Consider the following 22,552-nt stretch of genomic DNA (forward strand, 5'->3'; position numbering starts at 1 on the left):
TGTGTGCGTCTGTGTGTGTGTGTGCGTGTTTCACAGTGAAGTGAGTGTAACAGAGATAGCAACCTTAATGTTATCTGTCACAGAGACGAGTATCGCGTGACAACTTTAACTAGTACATTAGTTTCACTTTAGATCAATTTGCTGAACATTTCGCACCTTTGATGTGAAGCAAGAAGAGTAAAAGTTCTATTAGAGTGAGGAAGACATGGAGGAGGAAGGGAAGAGGAGAGGAGGAAGAGGGAGGTAGAATGGCAAGGGAGGGAGAGGTTAGGGGAAGGAGAGAGAGAGAGAGAGAGTGGAAGGAGGGTGGATTTATGGGACATAAGATAAGAGATAAGAGATAAGATAAGATTTTGTTCGGATTTTTAACCCCGGAGGGTTAGCCACCCAGGATAACCCAAGAAAGTCAGTGCGTCATCGAGGACTGTCTAACTTATTTCCATTGGGGTCCTTAATCTTGTCCCCCAGGATGCGACCCACACCAGTCGACTAACACCCAGGTACCTATTTGCTGCTAGGTGAACAGGACAATAGGTGTAAGGAAACGTGTCGGAATTTCCACCCGCCGGGAATCGAACCCGGGCCCTCCGTGTGTGAAGCGGGAGCTTTAGCCACCAGACCACCGGGCCATGTAGTGGAAGGAGAGAGAGAGAGAGAGAGAGAGAGAGAGAGAGAGAGGGGAATGGAAGATAATGAGGAAGGGGGAGGAAGAAGAAAGGAAAAGACAGTAGAGAGAGCGAGAAAAAGAGAGAGAGAGAGAGAGAGAGGGCAGGAGATAGGGTAAAAGGCTAGGAAGGGAACTAGAGGGAAGGAGAGAGAAGGAAGGAGAACGACAAGGAGGAAAGGGAAGAGAGAGATGAGGTAAAGATGAAGGAGCTACAAGCTTCCTCTGTCGCCAGGTAAAGGTGGCACAGCTAATACAGTATATATATATTCAATATTACACTGTGTTGCGACTGTGTTGTACACAGAGTTTACAGTCTCGTGACTCGAGTAACTATGTCCGCCATGCTGGTAGTCAAAAACGCAGGTGTTAATACAGATTAAATTTCTTTTTGCCGAAGCTGCTTTGGTTAAGTAAGTCTGATAGGCAGCAAACACCACCTGAGCCCCAGCACCACCTGTTGGGCCCCGCCACCACCTGGCTACACGAGTCATTCACACATTATCTACTGTACCATCTCGAGAAGGAGTTTCATTTTGGAGAATGGAAAGATGATAAGCTTAGCTCCACTTTACCGTGAAAATCATTTTTATAATACAACCAAATAACTATTTTATAAATAACAGATTTTATAATTGAAAGTTGAAGATTCTTGCAGAAGGTGTTTTTGAAAGAGTTAACGGGATACTCGCTGAAGGTGAGGGCTGTTTAGTATAAGTGGGGATACTTGCTGAAGGTGAGGGCTGTTTAGTATAAGTGGGGATACTTGCTGAAGGTGAGGGCTGTTTAGTATAAGTGGGGATACTTGCTGAAGGTGAGGGCTGTTTAGTATAAGTGGGGATACCTGCTGAAGGTGAGGGCTGTTTAGTACTGAATAAGTGAGGATACTCGCTGAAGGTGTGGGATGAATGATATACCTGAGGCTGGGACTCGTGTTTACGTTCCAGGAAAGTGAAACTTAACAACTAATCGTGGGAAGGTTGATACACCATCAGAAAGGTAAGGTCATATTTTACACCATTTGTCAAAGGTTTTTTCCTCCGTTCACCCGGTGGTCCATAAGATCACAGTGGCCTCATGGGCCACATCTACAGCTCTGTCCTTAGGAAGTGATGGTCCCTATAGGGTCAACAGACTAGCAGCAAGTTATGTAGACTTCGGCAGGATGTGGTTGTTGGTTCCTCCTCCTCCTCCTCCTCCAACAGGAATCGTCACTTTAAGACGAATCTCTATCAACTAAGGATCGGGCACACACATCTGTCCCATACCTACCTGTTCAAGGGCGCTCTTAACCCCCCCCCACCCCCACCGCCTCCTGTGTAGTCTTTGCCATGCAGGGGATCTTGGAACACATTTTAGCAGTTGCTCACACACCTTAGACCAGGATGCCCGTAAGATTCTCGAGGAACTTCTCGGAGAATATATTGATATTAATAATTTTTTTTAATTTTTAACTGATGCCGGCTATTTTACCTTGGTATAATAGTATTTATTTAGGTTGTGCATTTTATCCAAATTATAAGCTTCTATTTATCAATTTTGCCATTTTTTATTGTATATCTTATACATTATTTTCACAAGCTCTGAATGATCTACAGTCTAGGAGCTCTTCAAATGTCACAGCTACTCCTAATACATCTTTTATTCAACTGTTAAAGGAGTACTGTCAGGGTATAGCATGTATAAGAATATCCGTGAAGATGACTAAAAATAATAGTTGTCATTCTGGGTATAACATTGCTATTTATTCTATCTATAATTAAAGAGGACTAAAGTCATCATGTTGCTAAGTGGTCATCAAGATCCCTTACTTTGTCTCCCAGTAGACATGAACACCACATTTCCCACATCGTTGCTTAGGCCAGGAAGGACATCATACTTTAAGTTTCGTTTTCTAATACATAATTTACCATTCATGGTTAAAATTGAAATGCCTCTTTCTTCTGTAAGTCAAGGAGGACATCAAAGACTCCATCTTTTTGTAAAGTAGGATTAAATTAGGCTCTGTCCTTGGCAAATGAAAGCATTAAACCCTTAAGACTGAGTGATCACCAGAGCTAACCCTTTCATTTAGAACATTGACTCTAAAGTTGTTTGGCTAACGACCCTTAATTTAAAATGACATTTACCTCTACTTTGTCCAAGAAATTCGTCGTTAAGCAAAATAATCAGCCCTGCTAATTACAAATTTGACCACGAAAACTACTGGAGAAAATATTTTCTAGAAGAAAGTCCGTCTCCAAACTCAGGGTTTGTTAGAATAATCAAGGTCTTAAATTCTGATTTCAGTATTTCCTGTAAAATCAAGGAGCATGTACAAAATAAAATTTGGCATTCAACCTTCCTTTCAATATTTTACCATTCTTGGTGGTCCCTCTTGATGGTCTCTGATTGTGGTCCCTCTTGGTGGTCCCTCTTGGTGGTCTCTGATGGTGGTCCCTCTTGGTGGTCCCTCTTGGTGGTCTCTGATGGTGGTCCCTCTTGGTGGTCCCTCTTGGTGGTCTCTGATGGTGGTCCCTCTTGGTGGTCCCTCTTGGTGGTCTCTGATGGTGGTCCCTCTTGGTGGTCCCTCTTGGTGGTCTCTGATGGTGGTCCCTCTTGGTGGTCCCTCTTGGTGGTCTCTGATGGTGGTCCCTCTTGGTGGTCCCTCTTGGTTTTCCCTCTTGGTGGTTCCTCATGACATTTCTTCTGGTAATGAAAATTTTCGATTTTTTTATTTGCTTGGAGTCTTCGCGACTTATCCGAAGACCCTAGCAACCCTAATTAGGGTCGTAACCCTGGATTTGGGACCTTATGGCTAAGATTTTCAGAGCAGTGGTCTTCAAAGTAAATTTCCCAAGATGCAGTGCAAATTTTCTAAAAAATTTCCCATGACGCAGTACCAAATTTTCTGAAATTGGGGACTATGGATATGTTTTCTTGTGGTCTTGCTCCTCAGTGGAGGTCAGTTCCCTGATGTCTATCAGAGGCTCATGATACCCCCCTTTTTTTAGCGTTATCGTTTTAACCGTTCTGCACGCAAGAAAAGGAGAAGAGAAAGGGGGAGGCAAGGAAGGAGAAAGGGATAGAGATGAATGGTGAGTGATGGAAGCATTCAATGCCTTTCGAATCGAACACTGACCATCTTTTTTTTAACTACCTCTTTAAAAGCCAATATAAGTTGATTTATATTATAGGAAGGAATGGGAAGAAAACAGATATGAGTGTGGAAAATCTAATGAGCATATTTTCAATATACTGTAAATCCGATTACGGAACAAAAAAGGAACGATACCATTAACTACCATTAACTAGCTAATGATCCAAGTCGGACCGAAACATCGTTATTTATACATAAATCCGATTAATTTTCAGTTTATCTTGCACCAGGTCACAAAAAAATAGACACACGGATTGATTTTTAGGCAATCTCTCTCAAAGTATCTCTCTAAACGGGTTTATACTGATATTTAGAAGAATATCTTATTGGGTAGGAGAAATAAATTGAACAAATTAAGAATGAAAGACTATGTACTAAGTGTTTTGCACCACATCAATTTTAACTGAACAAAAATATAGCATCTCCGGCAGACCAGCGGATTGTTAATCCATGAATGGGTCATCATGTTGAAAATTGTATAAAAGTTGATGATTAAGACATTTTTACAACAGTTGGGTATCCTTATTGCTGAAATGTTTCACCTATACAGTAGGTTTCTTCAGTCACATACAGGGGCAGCAGGTGTCGTATTAGTGAAATTAAGGTGATGTAATCAGTCCATTAACCTTGGAGAAATAGTATTTGAGGGGGTCATAAATAGTATTTGAGGGGGTCATAAATAGTATTTGAGGGGGTCATAAATAGTATTTGAGGTGGTCAGAAATAGTATTTGAGGTGGTCAGAAATTGTATTTGAGGTGGTCAGAAATAGTATTTGAGGTCCATTCACGGTATCGTGCCTTTTTTATTCTTTATCCCCGTATCAAATAAACTGAAACTTCTACCTCAGTACACGCAAATGGAATAGTGCAGAGTGCGGCATAAGTCTGTAATACAGTCAGAAGAGACACAATTTATCCCATGACAACTATCACAATTTTTTTCAATTAAAATGACAAATTAGCTCAAAATACAGTTCAAAATTAATCTATACCTTCCTCTAAACCGACCAGAAGAGGCATTCCCCAGTTCGTGTGCAGAAATCAAACTGTTTAACAGAACTGCCACATTAAAAATTAACCCAAAACCAACGCAACTCTTCTGTTGAGGAAAATATCACAGCTAAATGTTGAACCGACACCAGAATGTATTCTAAATTTGTAAACTGTTTATAAATTGCCAAATCAGCAGCTACGCAGTCTAACCACCCCCCCCCCCCTTCAAAAAAAAAGAAAAAACATCATTTTCATGAGAAGAATGAACCATTAAGCGAGTATTACTTAGAGAAAGATTTGGATTTATTTTGCTTGTTACAAGCACCAGTTTACTAAGGTAATTTAAAATAATAGGAAGTTTTCAATAATGACTTTCTTGTGATAATTTGTGAATGTCTAATTTGATCATCTTTGTACCCTGTATGCCGAAAACTTAGTGATGCAACTTCTGAGCGGCTTCAAGCTTAGTACTGGAGAATTTTCAGGAATTGTTTTCTGCGAGTACTTACGGGCGCCTTGTTTATTGCTTTAGGCTTGATAATGATCCATTAACTTGTGTGTGTACCTGACGCTAATGTTAAGGTGATACACGTCCAGTCCTGGCCTCTACTACACGTCCAGTCCTGGCCTCTACTACACGTCCAGTCCTGGCCTCTACTACACGTCCAGTCCTGGCCTCTACTACACGTCCAGTCTTGGCCACTACACGTCCAGTCCTGGCCTCTACTACACGTCCAGTCCTGGCCTCTACTACACGTCCAGTCCTGGCCTCTACTACACGTCCAGTCTTGGCCTCTACTACACGTCCAATCTTGGCCTCTACTACACGTCCAGTCTTGGCCTCTACACGTCCAGTCCTGGCCTCTACTACACGTCCAGTCCTGGCCCCTACTACACGTCCAGTCTTGGCCTCTACACGTCCAGTCCTGGCCTCTACTACACGTCCAGTCCTGACCTCTACTACACGTCCAGTCCTGGCCTCTACTACACGTCCAGTCTTGGCCTCTACTACACGTCCAGTCTTGGCCTCTACATGTCCAGTCCTGGCCTCTACTACACGTCCAGTCCAGGCCTCTACTACACGTCCAGTCTTGGCCTCTACTACACGTCCAGTCTTGGCCTCTACTACACGTCCAGTCTTGGCCTTTACTACACGTCCAGTCTTGGACTCTACTATACGTCCAGTTTTGGCCTCTACACGTCCAGTCCTCAGCTTTAATACATTTCCATTTCAGTCTTAATACACATCCAGTCTAGTCTTAATATACATCCAGTCCACAGTACTAATACTCATCCAGTCCACGCTCCTAATGCACATCCAGTCCACAGTCATAATACACATCCAGTCCACGCTCCTAATACACATCCAGTCCACAGTACTAATACTCATCCAGTCCACGCTCCTAATGCACATCCAGTCCACAGTACTAATACTCATCCAGTCCACGCTCCTAACGCATATCCAGTCCACAGTCATAATACACATCCAACTGTTTCTCTCATCTTCGTGTGAGAAGTTCTTCCACCTGTGTGTCTTTCTCCTGGTGTGACTGTGTCCTCATTGACCTTCACAGTGTCTCTGTCTCTTCCTGAAGTCGGTTTCGAGTGTTCCCCGACCTCCCCATGACCGGTTCTAGATCATACCTCCTTATTAATAGCCTGATCAATGGAACTCTTGGTGCTAGCCAGACGCAGTCCAACGTAGATAACAAAGCCCTGCTGATCAGGATCCATATTTAGGAACTTGTCAAGTTCCCTCCTGAAGACAGCTCGGGGTCTGTTGTTAAGGGGAGGTGTTGAACTTGGTCCCTTCGAAGTGTCTCTTACTTTTACCCTCCCCGACCCCCACCGCCACCATTGCCAATAATCAACTAATAGTCCCGCCTCTATGAACCCCATCTACCACCACCAACACTACAACTACCCTCATTACAACCACCACAAAAACCCACCCACTCCACCCTCACTAATACCGCCACCACTACTGTTACTACCACCACTTACCACCACCACCACCACTGCTACTACCACCACTTACCACCACCATCACTGCTACTACCACCACCACCACTGCTACTACCACCAATTACCACCACCACTTCTACTACCACCAATTACCACCACCACTGCTACTACCAACACTTACCACCACCACATTAATGCAGTTTTTGTCTGCTGTAAGAGTCTTTGTATTAGATGACTTCGTCAAATGGCCTACCAAACATTCTCTCGTGAACAGTCGTCACGCTGGTGTGAGAGAGCTCTGCTTCGCTCTGAAGTTTCAGTTTATCTGCCATGACGTTCATTTTTTGTCGAAGTTCCGAGAAGAGGTTCACCACTGACACGCACTGGAACAATAAAACATTGTAACAAATATACAATGGACGCTCAGCGGGAACTAATAAATCATTTTCTAGGACGTTCCTAGAAGAATAACCACTTCCAGTACCTTACTGCTTCTAACCTCATGTATTTCACTAGTGGGTCTCGCCCTTCTTATGTGCTAGCCTATTCCACGTTAATTTTCTTACGCAGATCTAAACTTAAATTCCCGAATATTTCTTGTAAACATTTTTTTTTTGTTTTTTTTTTAAATTAGGCTAACATGGATTCGATAAGGAAATTATTTTGCAAAACACTATAAACGCCTGGGACATGTGTTTATAGGGGAAGGTTGAGCAGCACGAGGAAACTCTCAAATCTGCTTGTGTATCACTGGTGGTGAAGGAACTGGTTGCGTGTGGACGGTGGATCGATTCCGTAAATTCCTTTATCATGATATCAGTAACATAAAATTGTATGTACACTGTTGCTTCAATTATCGTACTTTTGCCATACGACATACCTGTGACACGACGGATGTCCAGTCTTACTTTTCCAACTCAGTCTGGGTGTCAACACACTGCGGGTGTTCCCACAATGTAATTAAACAACAGTGTTCATATATACAGCTTTGTAACATAAAAATCCTGCTTCATCAGATCATAGTTGTAATACCTTAATGTAGAGATATACCAAAATTCTTCAACAAATATATTTTAAAGCTTTACTGCATGTGGAATGTTTTAACGCATGCTGTCAATTAGTATATTTTGAAGTATGATTTATCTGACAAAAATGTTGCATCCGTTGCAGGCTTCCTCTTGTTTACACACTAGACTTTGTTTACACCTATGACCTTCCACAACCTTCATATTTTGGTGTGCTTAATTCATTTTTCAAATGTTTTTTTTCAGTTTCTGGACGTCACATTTGTGGACTGAATTAAAAACGTCTTTCAGTATTTTCTCTTTGCTAGAGTCGCATTCGAATTGCAAATTAAACATATGCATTTCTATTTTTTTCCATGGTGGACAAATTTTTTACCCACTAATTCTGAAATGGCAAGTTTTTTCTTAAACATTACTTGAAGAATTTGTTCAACATTTGTTATAAACATATACAGACTCATTAATTAGCGACATAATATATTTAAAAGAGGTATATATTAATGAATATATGTTGTAATTTACATATATTTACATTTTTATCCTAGCAGGTTTTCACATACGAAGGCTGGTATGTAAATGGCCAATAATGTAATTTATTTAATCTATTATATGTCTCTAAACATTGTTAGAATTTATATGCCTTGCACAAGGCGTATTTTTCATAGGGAGGAGTTGCAGGAAGTTGCATTGCAACTGAGATCAAATTACAGCTTCTCAGAAACTCTTATACTGGCGGAAATGAAGAAATTGTGATTGGCTGACTCCTGGCACAGAAGAATTCCCTGAGTTTGGATTGGTTGGCCAGGAGCTCTGATGTGCTTGCTGTTACCAAGTCAGTAGCCTCGTGGACACCGAGGTGAGCGAGTGTTTCCGGAGGACAGAGGAATAGTGTCTCTTAAAAGTTCCCCAAATTAGTTATTTTATCATATTGGTATATTCCGTGAATTCTTTTAGCAGCCACAATTATCCTTAATTTGGTGACATATGTTAACACTTTACCGTTGTTCTCCATTTATATAACTGTCTTCTGTGGTCACAAATTGTGGTTAATAAAGCTACACTGTTCATATATACCAGGTTCAGGAATATACAGATTTTTGCCTTTGGTAATAACTAATTTATTCTCAAGTGATTAATTAGGAATACTCACTCACCTCAGTGGTGGTCATTGATTCTTTTTATAAACCCTAAACAAATATACAACACAATTCTAACACTTTCGTATCGGTATATTATGTCTCAGAGGAACTTAATGTTGATGTGAGTCAAGCTACTGTACATAATAATATATCAGTGAATATACTTGTATCTATGTTTGTTTTCATGTGTCCATAATATTCCCTGGCTTTTTTTTTACATATTCCATTGCACATATTTTTGATGTTGATTATAATTCTACAAATGTTATGATGTACTGTCCAAGAATCATTTTTGTTTCTTAACTGAAGTCAACAGTGTTCCAGAGATAAGAATTACGTTACTCACTAGGTCTGGTGTGGTCTTGACGACCAGTTCTGGTGTGGTCTTGACGACCAGTTCTGGTGTGGTCTTGACCAGTTCTGGTGTGGTCTTGACGACCAGTTTTGGTGTGGTCTTGGCCAGTTCTGGTGTGGTCTTGACGACCAGTTCTGGTGTGGTCTTGACGACCAGTTCTGGTGTGGTCTTGACGACCAGTTCTGGTGTGGTCTTGACCAGTTCTGGTGTGGTCTTGACGACCAGTTCTGGTGTGGTCTTGACGACCAGTTCTGGTGTGGTCTTGACGACCAGTTCTAGTGTGGTCTTGACCAGTTCTGGTGTGGTCTTGACGACCAGTTCTGGTGTGGTCTTGACCAGTTCTGGTGTGGTATTAACGACCAGTTCTGGTGTGGTCTTGACGACCAGTTCTGGTGTGGTCTTGACGACCAGTTCTGGTGTGGTCTTGACGACCAGTTCTGGTGTGGTCTTGACCAGTTCTGGTGTGGTCTTGACGACCAGTTCTGGTGTGGTCTTGACGACCAGTTCTGGTGTGGTCTTGACGACCAGTTCTAGTGTGGTCTTGACCAGTTCTGGTGTGGTCTTGACGACCAGTTCTGGTGTGATCTTGACCAGTTCTGGTGTGGTATTGACGACCAGTTCTGGTGTGGTCTTGACGACCAGTTCTGGTGTGGTCTTGACGACCAGTTCTGGTGTGGTCTTGACCAGTTCTGGTGTGGTCTTGACGACCAGTTCTGGTGTGGTCTTGACGACCAGCTCTGGTGTGGCTTGACGACCAGATCGCGTGTGGTCTTGACGACCAGGTCAGTTGTTTTCTTGACGACCAGGTTTGATGTGACCTTGACGACTAGGCCTGGTACGGTATTGACTAGGCCTGGTGTGGTCTTGACTAGGCTTGGTGTGGTCTTGACTAGGCCTGGTGTGGTCTTGACTAAGCCTGGTGTGGTCTTGACTAAGCCTGGTGTGGTCTTGACGACCCGGTCTAATGTGGTCTTGCCCTGTGGATCACGGTCAATACAAGGAGCACAGTGTGGTTCCATGGTCGGACAACCATTCTCAATTATTTAGTGAGGCAAAATGCCGGAAGGTTCCTAAATAGTTTGATATATATTACTGTAAATAGTTTGAAAGTCAAGTTCATCTACGTATGTGTGTGTGTCTCAGTACACGTGTACTCGCCTACTTATATATGCAGGGGCGGTCGATGCACAACTCCCTGCCCTTTGGTATGCATTAATTAGGTATGTTACTGACATACAATTCAGAGAATAAGCTATTATTGGGACAATTAAAGGGCTTTATAAAGCTCTACACAGTTTATTCTTCAACAGGCACTTTTGTCTTTATTCTTTTGTCGGCAATGCGCAGTTTCCGCCATGGTATATAACATGAACAAACACGTGGGTTATACATGAATGATGAATGAACATATCACTCACGTCACACCGACAGGACTCCTATACTTATATCTGACTCACCCTTACGTAGTCGATATAGAAAACTTACACAGCACACGTGTGCAATTCACATATGCAATTCACCTACATCACGGCCACATACGGTACCCCACACCCACTCACACAACCCCAGGCCCACACACGACATCCTACGCCCACACACGACATCCCACGCCCACCCAAAAGTGCAAACAATACCCAATGCCAACACGCAAACCTCCACGCCAACACACCACCGCACACCTACACCTATGCAGCACCCCACGCCCACACACCACACCTACGCACCACTCCATGCCTTCACCACTCTCACCACTCCAACACACAATGGTACCAATAGCATTCCTCGCGTAAACAAACAGCATACCTGACGAGATTAAGTGATATATATCCCTATGTGTAGATACCAGAGATGACTGAGGAGTGGGAAATGGAATAGTGATACCGACAAGATGTCTGGACATTAGGATCAGGGAACGCAAAAACTTTTGCAACCGTGATGACCGGAGAAACGCGTGTGCTCAGTACAGGGACGATGTTGGACACCTCATGAGATTCAGTACGTCTAGATTAGTCATTAAGGTAGAGGTAAGACGGCGAAAGTTTATAGAGGCTGACCTAACTGCTGTCAATAACATTGTCCATCAAAAGTCAGAAAGCTGCACTATATCCAGATGGCTAATCTCCAGAATAGGTAATATCAACAGGATATTGCCTATTCTGGAGACCGCTGTAACATGATGTTGACAGATCCTTCTCAAGCCCAACCCATCTCGCCACAACTGTACTACTACTACTGCTACTGTTACCCTCGTTGCTTTCCACCTTTCCACGATATACACTCATTTCAACGTTATCTCAGTATTAAGACTTTAGCCACTTACGGAGAAATGCGTTTCCTTTAATAAATGTCCCGAAATGTACAAAAGTGCCTTTTTCCACAGACTTAGGAATGTAATAAGAGGACTCGAGCACACTGAAGAGTGGTCAAGTTATTGTTGGACTTATATTATCCCAGTAAGTGAAAGGTTGAAAGTTAAGACACATGTGCAACATCTGGTTATCTTTATTGTAGACGTTTCGCCATCTAGTGGCTTTATGTCCTAGAATCTGTATTGATAAAGTCACTGGATGGCGAAACGTCTACAATAAAGATAACCAGATGTTGCACATGTGTCTTAACTTTCATCTTGTAGGTATTTTATATAAACCTTTCTTGCACAAGTGAAAGTCTGTGACAATCCAGAACGGAGAGAGAAATCAAGATAAAGAATACAGACTTGGACAGAGGATACAAGACTTGGAAAATTCATGGGATCTCGGGGGTAAGCATAAGGTGCAATATATCATACATCAGATGAATTTGTTGAAATTGGTATAAAATACCGACAAGTTGATGATTAAGACACATGTGCAACAGTTGGGTATCTTTGTGGTTAAAACGTTTCGCCTACAGGGTAGGCTTCGTCAGTCAAATACAGAGGTAGCAGGTGTAGTAGTGAAATGAAGATGATGCACTCAATCTATCAACCCTGGAGAAAAAGCGTTTGATGTAATCAGTCCCTCAGCCTGGAGTCAGTATGTTCAATTCATAAATCTTGTGAAAAGTCCAGCATATTTGCGTAGATGGGACTTATATACTAATAACAGATGAGGTGGAGCAGTGGTAGGCTGAGTCACCAGTGGATAAAAACAACTAGTGGAATTAGGTCGTGGGAGTAATTAGGCAGAAATACGATCTGGATGAGGGAGTAGAGGCGGAGTCCATATGTAGTTTGACTAGGTGTGACGGGACGACCCAGGAGATGTAGAGTAACATATCTCAACCCCCATTCCCTTCCCCTCCCCTCCCTACCTCCCTCTCCCCCGAAACCCCATCTAGGTGAGCATATCCAGGTGATCACCCACACGCCCACCCGCACCCCTCACACACCCACGCCAGGGTGTGGGTTGACACAGCGCCACTTACCTCGGCGGACGTTGTCATGGAGAAGGCGAAGAATATCTAAAGCTAAAGATGCAATTTGGCCGCCGTGCTATTACCCAAGTTTTAAATAGCTTCATATTTTGGGGTGGGGGGCGCTCGAGGGGGAGGGGGCGTTGGAATTGTCGAGGTCACGGTCATGCTGGAGTGAGGAGGAGGAAGAGGAGAAGGAGGGAGGTGGGGATGAGGTCACACTCATGGCGGGTTTGAAGAGTAGAAGAAAATGTTAAGTTAGACTGGAGGTGGTGGAAGAGTGTGGGAAGGAATGAGGTGAGAGACGGGAGGGGAGGAAGAAAATGGAAAATGATTAAAGATGAAAGGGTAGAAAGAGAAGGGAAGGAGAGGAAGAACTTAGGAAAGAATGAGGTGAGTGATGGGTTCCTCGGGGATCTGAAGGATTTCACGGAGATGGGAATGATTGCAGGAAAGGTTGAAAATGTTGCAAGGGAGATACGAAGGGTTGCAGGGAAGGTGAAAAGGACTGCAGGGGAGGTGAAAAGGGTTGCAGGGGAGGTGAGAATTGTAAGGAAGATGAAAAGGGTTGCAAGGGAGATAAGAAGGATTGTAGGGGAGATGGGAAGGGTTACAGTGGATATGGAAAGGGTTGCTGAGGAAAGGGTTTCGGCGAATATTTAATGGGTTGCAGGGAGGGGAGGGGGGTAAAAGGGCTGCATGACAAATAGTAAAGATTAGAGGTGAGATAGCAAGATTGCATGGTGATGAAAAGGGCGATAATGAAATGGAGTGAGACTGGTAGGGGTCTTGTCCAAATGTGATTTAACATGTAGAAGTTTAGCCAGGGAGAAGATTCCTTTGTTTCTTGGAACTCTTTACCATCATCCTCTTCGATCTGAAAGTGAAGTGGAAATGAGACTTTATTGTCTGAGCTTCCTTAAGAAGTTCTTTACCTCCGGGAAGCCATATAAACAAACAGCTGTTTTAGCTTGTTTCTTGTCGGATTTACGTAATCAGAACCTTTATGGATAGGATCCGCAGATGAAATAATATTGTTTCCACCAATTAGGTCCATATATGGGGTCCATTTTTTCCTCTGAGGCGATAAAGACATGATCGTATGTCATATTGACAGACCTCGTGCATATGCAACTGAAATGCTTCTTGCAACAAAGTGGTGTAGTTTGAAACAATACTGAATCTCAGGTTTAACTCTGTCGGTCCTTGCAGGAGGCATGAAGAGTATATATAATATTAACAGGAGAGACGAAAAATCGGCCAATGTGCATTTGATACATTTATTGTTACAGCTAATAACAACTTCAAAAAACAGAATCCCTAATGATTCAGGGAATGGTGCCAAGCTAAGATGTATAGATCATGGAAATAATAGACATTAAAAAAATAGCAACTATGTGTGTATAAAATTCTCAAGTGGTTTGAAACACTTTTAGCTACCTTAATGACGAATGCATTATTGAGCACTGAATTAGAAAATAGCATATTTGCGCATTACATCCTTCAGAAAATATACGGAAAGTCATCAGTGATGGGAAAAATGGAATGAAATATTTGAGCTAAAATAATGACATCTGGAGAATGGTTTTACAAGAAGGTCTTGCTTCCTGCAGTTGAATGAACGTGAACGTATTTTGCATTAGGATTCACGAGCTCCTGGAATACCGTTGTGCATAGAGAAATTGTGAACCATTCTGGGAAAAAAATCTTATTCCCTTCTGTCATCTAGCCACGAAGACACAAACTGGGTTCTTTTCATGTTAGGTCATGGACAGACACCCTTAAACTTGCCTGGTACACACAATGCACTTTACCAGCACGGTAAAGCGCATTCTGAGAAGGTTGAATATGTCCCATATATTCCAACAGTGAATAATCCCCGACTAAGATCGAGAGAGAAGCATCTTCATTGCTTAATCACAGCATTGCCCATCGTCTCCACGCACAGAACTCAATAATTGTTCACTGAAAGCCAGAATATGAGTAACTCGTCTAACAACTGACGTTTCCTAAACTGTGAATGAATACGAAGTCTAAGATGCATTGGTAAGAGAGTTTCAATACATTTGGTTGCCTTTGTCTTCTTCGTGTAATGAAAGGAAACAAGCTGAGCAATGCTGAGTCTCCTGCTTTCAACCAGAGGTCTGTTCAAAGGATGGTTCGTACACTATCATTTCTAGGAGTAACCTGTATAATTAAAACTATAAATATACAGTTATTATTTACATATATCGGCCTGTTGGTCTAGCGGTATGATTCCTGCTTCGGGTGCAGGAGGTCCCGGGTGCAGGAGGTCCCGGGTGCAGGAGGTCCCGGGTTCAGGAGGTCCCGGGTTCAAATCCCGGACAGGCCCGTCTCTTTTGCTTTTTCATGGGCCGATACTTCCTAGCACCTTTCTTGAAATTCGTGCTCTTCAAATTGGAAGAGGATACAAGGAAGAAAAGACCGTTTCTGTATCAGTCAAGACCTACGGTGAGGTGGTTTCCCCGAGGGGACCACTAACAGGAGACTAGCTTCTGTTATTCTTTCAGATCGATTTTGGGAGTTACATCGCATCTAGGGAAGTCTCACCTACTAATACAACAGACGAAATATTTAATACTTGAATTAAAGGGAGAGCGAGTTAGCTGACTGGAGAGCTAACTAGAATCATAGAGAGGGCATCCTTCTGATCCTACATGAGACAACATCCTACAGGAAATGGGAATCTTTGAGCCTGAGAGTTTGACACGAGAGCAGACCTCCTTATACCAACCTCGACACTGATGAAATATTGCCTTTATCTCCTCGCAAACACCCGTCCTCTTTCTCACCACCACCCTCCACCACCATCACCCTCTGCCACTGTAACTACCACCACCACCCTGCACCACCGTAACTACCACCCCCACCCCCACCATCCTCCACCACCGTAACTACCACCACCCATGTCACTATCACCAAAGAACAAATATGTCTCAAGTTCGTGCACACCATACTAGCTTAGCGGCATTATATTAAATAGGGAATTGTGATTTTCTGCACGCATGTGAATGGTCTTACGAAGGAACTGGGCAATGAACTCCATTGTGATGAATGGAGACTTTAGTAATTCCAGCAAGGTCAGTTTGAAACCATTACTTCTTCACTACAGTAAAGCCATCTATGTCAAAGGCTCATGCTATGCGATTAAAGTAAACATCTGAGTCCATGGAAATTCTACTCAGATTAGCAAAATGCTACGACCATAGATGGAATATATGTGGGGACCTAAAACTGATCTCCAACTTGTTCGTATAAAATACGTGTGCTCCTTTGTATGTGGAATAGTTGTGGCCGGCAAGAAAAGACTATTTCAGGAATTATTTATTATTAAAGATTCGCCGGTATTCTCCCGACCCGGGCCTTTTCCAAGTGGTAGCCCGGCCTTAGCTCCCTCTTTAGGGAGTGTCTGAGATCTAAGTCTCCCATGGGAGGAGGCACAAGTACATCCTCATCTTTGGGACCAACTGTCCCCAGGCCTAGCCACAAGCTAGGCCTCTCTGGTCTGCCATCCCCGCCCCAAGGGGGCAAATGGGAATGACAGTCTTATGAGCTAAAGGCTCGGGCTCAGGCACCTACCCTACCCTGGAAGGGTTAGGCATGGTGTCGATCCATTCCAGGAATTATTATTATTATTATTAAAGATTCGCCGGTATTCTCCCGGCCCGGGCCTTTTCCAAGTGGTGGCCCGGCCTTGGCTCCCTCTTTAGGGAGTGTCTGAGACCTAAGTCTCCCATGGGAGGAGGCACAAGTACCTCCTCATCTTTGGGACCAACTGTCCCCAGGCCTAGCCACAAGCTAGGCCTCTCTGTCTCTGGTCTGCCATCCCCGCCCCAAGGGGGCAAATGGGAATGACAGTCTTGTGAGCTGTAAGCTCGGGCTCGGGCACCTATCCTACCCTAGAAGGGCTGGGCATGGTGTCGATCCATTCCAGGAATTAGTTAGTTAGTTAAAGATTAGCCGGTATTCTCCGGCCCGGGCCTTGTCCAAGTGGTGGCCCGGCCTTGGCTCCCTCTTTAGGGAGTGTCTGAGACCTAAGTCTCCCATGGGAGGAGGCACAAGTACCTCCTCATCTTTGGGACCAACTGTCCCCAGGCCTAGCCACAAGCTAGGCCTCTCTGGTCTGCCATCCCCGCCCCGAGGGGGCTAATGGGAATGACAGTCTTATGAGCTAAAGGCTCGGGCTCAGGCACCTACCCTACCCTAGAAGGGTTAGGCATGGTGTCGATCCATTCCAGGAAAATTCAACACACCACATATACAACCGGTGCATTCTCAAAAAATATTTCCTCTACCAGTGTATGTAAAGTTTGGCCCAATGAAAAACTTTGTTAAGGCTACGGAAGATGAAAGTGAAGGATTTCTTTAACTTAAGGAAATGTTTGGAGGAGTTTTAACTACACGCAAAACTTAAGGCTGAAGTATTTGTTGTGACACAAATACGTGAACTGTTATTCGACCCAGTCTTCCTATCAAAACTGACACCACTGGAGTTGGCTGCATGGGAAACTCTCGAACAGATTGTTCGGATCTTCCTTGGAAGGGACAGCGCAGACAGTTATGCCGAGTTAGTGCAAAACATAACAGAAGCCTCTACAGCACTGGGTTGCTTTATGTCCCTTAAAATACATTCCCTTTATTTACACCTGGACTTCTTTCCATCCACTCTGGTGCTGCTAGAGATGAACATGGTGGAAGGTTTCATCAAAATAGCAGTACAATGGAGATGCACTATCAGGGGCGTTTTAGTCCTAACATGATGGGGGTCCAATGTTGGTTTCTTCAGACAGACGCTACTGTTAGTCATAAACTTAAAGCCAAATGCTTGAAATATTTTTAAATATTATCTCCTTCCAGTGAGAATATTTTGCTTAATGTCCTTTATCTATTCTTTACCAGTTACTTACTTTTAATGACTCATTATATTACTTGTGTCTTAAATTTTGATGGAATATGATTTATAAATAAGCAATTTTTGAACATATATTTTTCCAAATAACTAAAACTCCTAGCATACTAGCTCAATTTCGACTTTAAATCTGGAAATCAAAATGTCCACATTACATAAGAACACCAACATACATGTATCTCAATAGCAGACGCGACATAGTTTTTATTGTTGTCAAGTGTAACATAAAACCTTCAGAAAGAGAGTTACCAAGCGAATGATGATAGTTTTTAAGGCATTTGTTGTACACTAACACCGCTGATCAGCCGACAAAATTGCAGGTCTTGAGAATATACATGGAACTTTCACTGTCTATAAATTTAGGCAAAAATCCAAATTAATGGGAACACATGAGGGCCCATGAGCTATAATGCAACATAGGCAGGAAACAGTAATCATAATTCACATCTAGAAAATTCTAGAGAGAGTGGTACCAAATCTTCACACCAAAATCACTTCCTTCGACATCAAGAGGTTTTGCACGGTTCCAAATATCCGTCAGCCATGTTATTTTCTGATCAGTTGGGCTGTGATGAACACTTTCGATTGTGTGCTACTAACACCAACAGCCTGAGCGGTCATGTCAACCAGAAGGCCCGGTGTGGGACTTGGCCACCAAGGCGATGACTCCCGGAATCGACAAGAACAAGACCCTTGTAATTACCTGGAGTTTACCTGGAGAGAGTTCCGGGGGTCAACGCCCCCGCGGCCCGGTCTGTGAACACTTCATACCTAGTATCCTCCACTCACCTCCACCATCCTCCACTCACCACCACCATCCTCCACTCACCACCACCATCCTCCACTCACCACCACCATCCTCCACTCACCACTACCATCCTCCACTCACCACTACCATCCTCCACTCACCACCACCATCCTACACTCACCACCACCATCCTCGACTCACCACTACCATCCTCCTCTCACCACTACCATCCTCCACTCACCACTACCATCCTCCACTCACCACCACCACCCTCCACTCACCACCACCATCCTACACTCACCACCACCATCCTACACTCACCACCACCATCCTCCACTCACCACCACCATCCTCCACTCACCACCACCATCCTCCACTCACCACCACCATCCTCCACTCACCATCACCATCCTCCACTCACCACCACCATCCTCCACTCACCACCACCATCCTCCACTCACCACCACCATCCTCCACTCACCACCACCATCCTCCACTCGCCACCACCATCCTCCACTCACCACCACCTTCCACCACTCACCACCACCATCCTCCATTCACCACCACCATTCTCCACTCACCACCACCATCCTCCACTCACCACCACCATCCTCCACTCGCCACCACCATCCTTCACTCGCCACCACCTTCCTCCACTCACCACCGCCATCCTCCACTCACCACCACCTTCCACCACTCACCACCACCATTCTCCACTCACCACCACCATCCTCCACTCACCACCACCATCCTCCACTCGCCACCACCATCCTTCACTCGCCACCACCTTCCTCCACTCACCACCACCATCCTCCACTCACCACCACCTTCCACCACTCACCACCACCATCCTCCACTCACCAACACCATTCTCCACTCACCACCACCATCCTCCACTCACCACCACCATCCTCCACTCACCACCACCATCCTCCACTCACCACCACCATCCTTCACTCACAACCATCATCCTCCACTCACCACCACCATCCTCCACTCGCCACCACCATCCTCCACTCGCCACTACAATCCTTCACTCACCACCACCATCATTCACCACCACCATCCTCCACTCACCACCACCATCATTCACTGACCACCACCATCCTTCACTCACCACCACCATCCTTCACTCACCACTACCATACTCCACTCACCACCCCCATTCTCCACTCACCACCACCATCCTCCACTCACCACCACCATCCTCCACTCACCATTACCATCCTTCACTCACCACCACCATCCTTCACTCACCACCACCATCCTTCACTCACCACCACCATCCTCCACTCACCACCACCATCATTCACTCACCACCACCATCCTTCACTCACCACCACCATCCTTCACTCACCACCACCATCCTTCACTCACCACCACCATCCTCCACTCACCACCGCCATCCTCTACTCACCACCACCATCCTTCACTCACCAACACCATCCTTCACTCACCACCACCATCCTCCACTCACCACCACCATCCTCCACTCACCACCACAATCCTTCACTCACCACCACCATCCTTCACTCATCACCACCATCCTTCACTCACCACCACCATCCTCCACTCACCACCACCATCATTCACTCAACACCACCATCCTTCACTCTCCACCACCATCCTTCACTCACCACTACCATCCTTCACTCACCACCACCATCCTCCACTCACGACCAAAATCCTTCACTCACCACCACCATCCTTCATTCACCACCACCATCCTTCACTCACCACCACCATCCTCCACTCACCACCACCATCATTCACTCACCACCACCATCCTTCACTCACCACCACCATCCTTCACTCACCACCACCATCCTCCACTCACCACCACCATCCTTCACTCACCACCACCATCCTCCACTCACCACCACCATCCTCTACTCACCGCCACCATCCCCCACTCACCACCACCATCCTCCACTCACCACCACCATCCTTCACTCACCACTACCATCCTTCACTCACCTCCACCATCCTTCACTCACTACCACCATCCTCCACTCACCACCACCATCATTCACTCACCACGACCATCCTTCACTCACCACCACCATCCTTCACACACCACTACCATCCTCCACTCACCACCGCCATCCTCCACTCACCACCACCATCCCTCACTCTCCACCACCATCCTTCACTCACCACCACCATCCGCAACTCACCACCACCACCATCATTAACTCACCACCACCATCCTTCACTCACCACCTCCATCCCTCACTCACCACCACCATCCTCCACTCACCACCACCATCCTCCACTCACCATCACTATCCTCCACTCACCGCCACCATTCTTCACTCACCTCCACCATCCTTCACTCACCACCACCATCCTTCACTCACCACCACCATCCTTCACTCACCACCACCATCCTTCACTCACCACCACCATCCTTCACTCACCACCACCATCCTTCACTCACCACCACCATCCTCCACACACCACCTCCATCCTTTACTCACCACCACCATCCTCCACCCACCACGACAATCCTTCACCCATCACCACCATCCTCCACCCACCACCACCATCCTCCACTCACCACCACCATCCTCCACCTACCACGACAATCCTTCACCCATCACCACCATCCTCCACCCACCACCACCATCCTCCACTCACCACCACCATCCTCCACTCACCACCACCATCCTTCACTCACCACCTCCATCCCTCACTCACCACCACCATCCTCCACTCACCACCACCATCCTCCACTCACCATCACTATCCTCCACTCACCGCCACCATTCTTCACTCACCTCCACCATCCTTCACTCACCACCACCATCCTTCACTCACCACCACCATCCTTCACTCACCACCACCATCCTTCACTCACCACCACCATCGTTCACTCACCACCTCCATCCTTCACTCACCACCACCATCCTCCACACACCACCTCCATCCTTTACTCACCACCACTATCCTCCACCCACCACGACAATCCTTCACCCATCACCACCATCCTCCACCCACCACCACCATCCTCCACTCACCACCACCATCCTCCACCTACCACGACAATCCTTCACCCATCACCACCATCCTCCACACACCACCTCCATCCTTTACTCACCACCACCATCCTCCACCCACCACGACAATCCTTCACCCATCACCACCATCCTCCACCCACCACCACCATCCTCCACTCACCACCATTATCCTCCACTCACCACCACTATCCTTAGCTCACCACCACCATCTACCACTCACCACCACCATCCTTCACTCACCACCACCATCCTCCACTCACCACCACTATCCTTCACTCACCACCACCATCCTTCACTCACCACCACCATCCTTCACTCATCACCACCATCCTCCACACACCACCACCATCCTTCACTCACCATCACCATCCTTCACTCACCACCACAATCCTCCACCCACCACCACCATCCTCCACCCACCACCACCATCCTCCACTCACCACCACCATCCTCCACTCACCACCACTATCCTTCACTCACCACCACCATCTACCACTCACCACCACCATCCTCCACTCACCAACACCATCCTCCACTCACCACCACTATCCTTCACTCACCACCACCATCCTCCACTCACCACCACCATCCTTCACTCACCACCACCAACCTTAACTCACCATCACTATCCTTCACTCACCACCACCATCCTTCACTCCCCACCACCAACCTTCACTCACCACCACCATCCTCCACTCACCACCACCAACCTCCACTCACCACCACTATCCTTCACTCACCACCACCATCCTCCACTCACCACCACCATCTTTCACTCACCACCACCAACCTTCACTCACCACTATCATCCTCCACTCACCACCACCATCCTCCACTCACCACCACCAACCTTCACTTACCACCACCATCCTCCACTCACCACCACCATCTTTCACTCACCACCACCAACCTTCACTCACCACTATCATCCTCCACTCACCACCACCATCCTCCACTCACCACCACTATCCTTCACTCACCACCACCATCCTCCACTCACCACCACCATCCTTCACTCACCACCACCAACCTTCACTCACCACCACCATCCTCCACTCACCACCACCAACCTTCACTCACCACCACCATCCTTCACTCACCACCACCAACCTTCACTCACCACCACCAACCTTCACTCACCACTATCATCCTCCACTCACCACCACCATCCTCCACTAAC

General features: G+C 45.6%; 1 long non-coding RNA gene and 1 other non-coding gene across 3 annotated transcripts in view; one reads left to right on the forward strand and one right to left on the reverse strand.

Annotated features, from left to right (window-relative positions):
- Positions 1-22,552, reverse strand: part of LOC128691651 (uncharacterized) — a 155,320-nt gene that overhangs the window by 92,619 nt on the left and 40,149 nt on the right. The window lies entirely within an intron of this gene.
- Positions 14,908-15,027, forward strand: TRNAP-CGG (transfer RNA proline (anticodon CGG)). The gene is made up of 2 exons: positions 14,908-14,943; positions 14,992-15,027. It is a non-coding gene; the product is annotated as a tRNA-Pro (tRNA).

The sequence above is a fragment of the Cherax quadricarinatus genome, chromosome 26, assembly GCF_038502225.1.
Source record: "Cherax quadricarinatus isolate ZL_2023a chromosome 26, ASM3850222v1, whole genome shotgun sequence".
NCBI classification, from domain to species: domain Eukaryota; kingdom Metazoa; phylum Arthropoda; class Malacostraca; order Decapoda; family Parastacidae; genus Cherax; species Cherax quadricarinatus.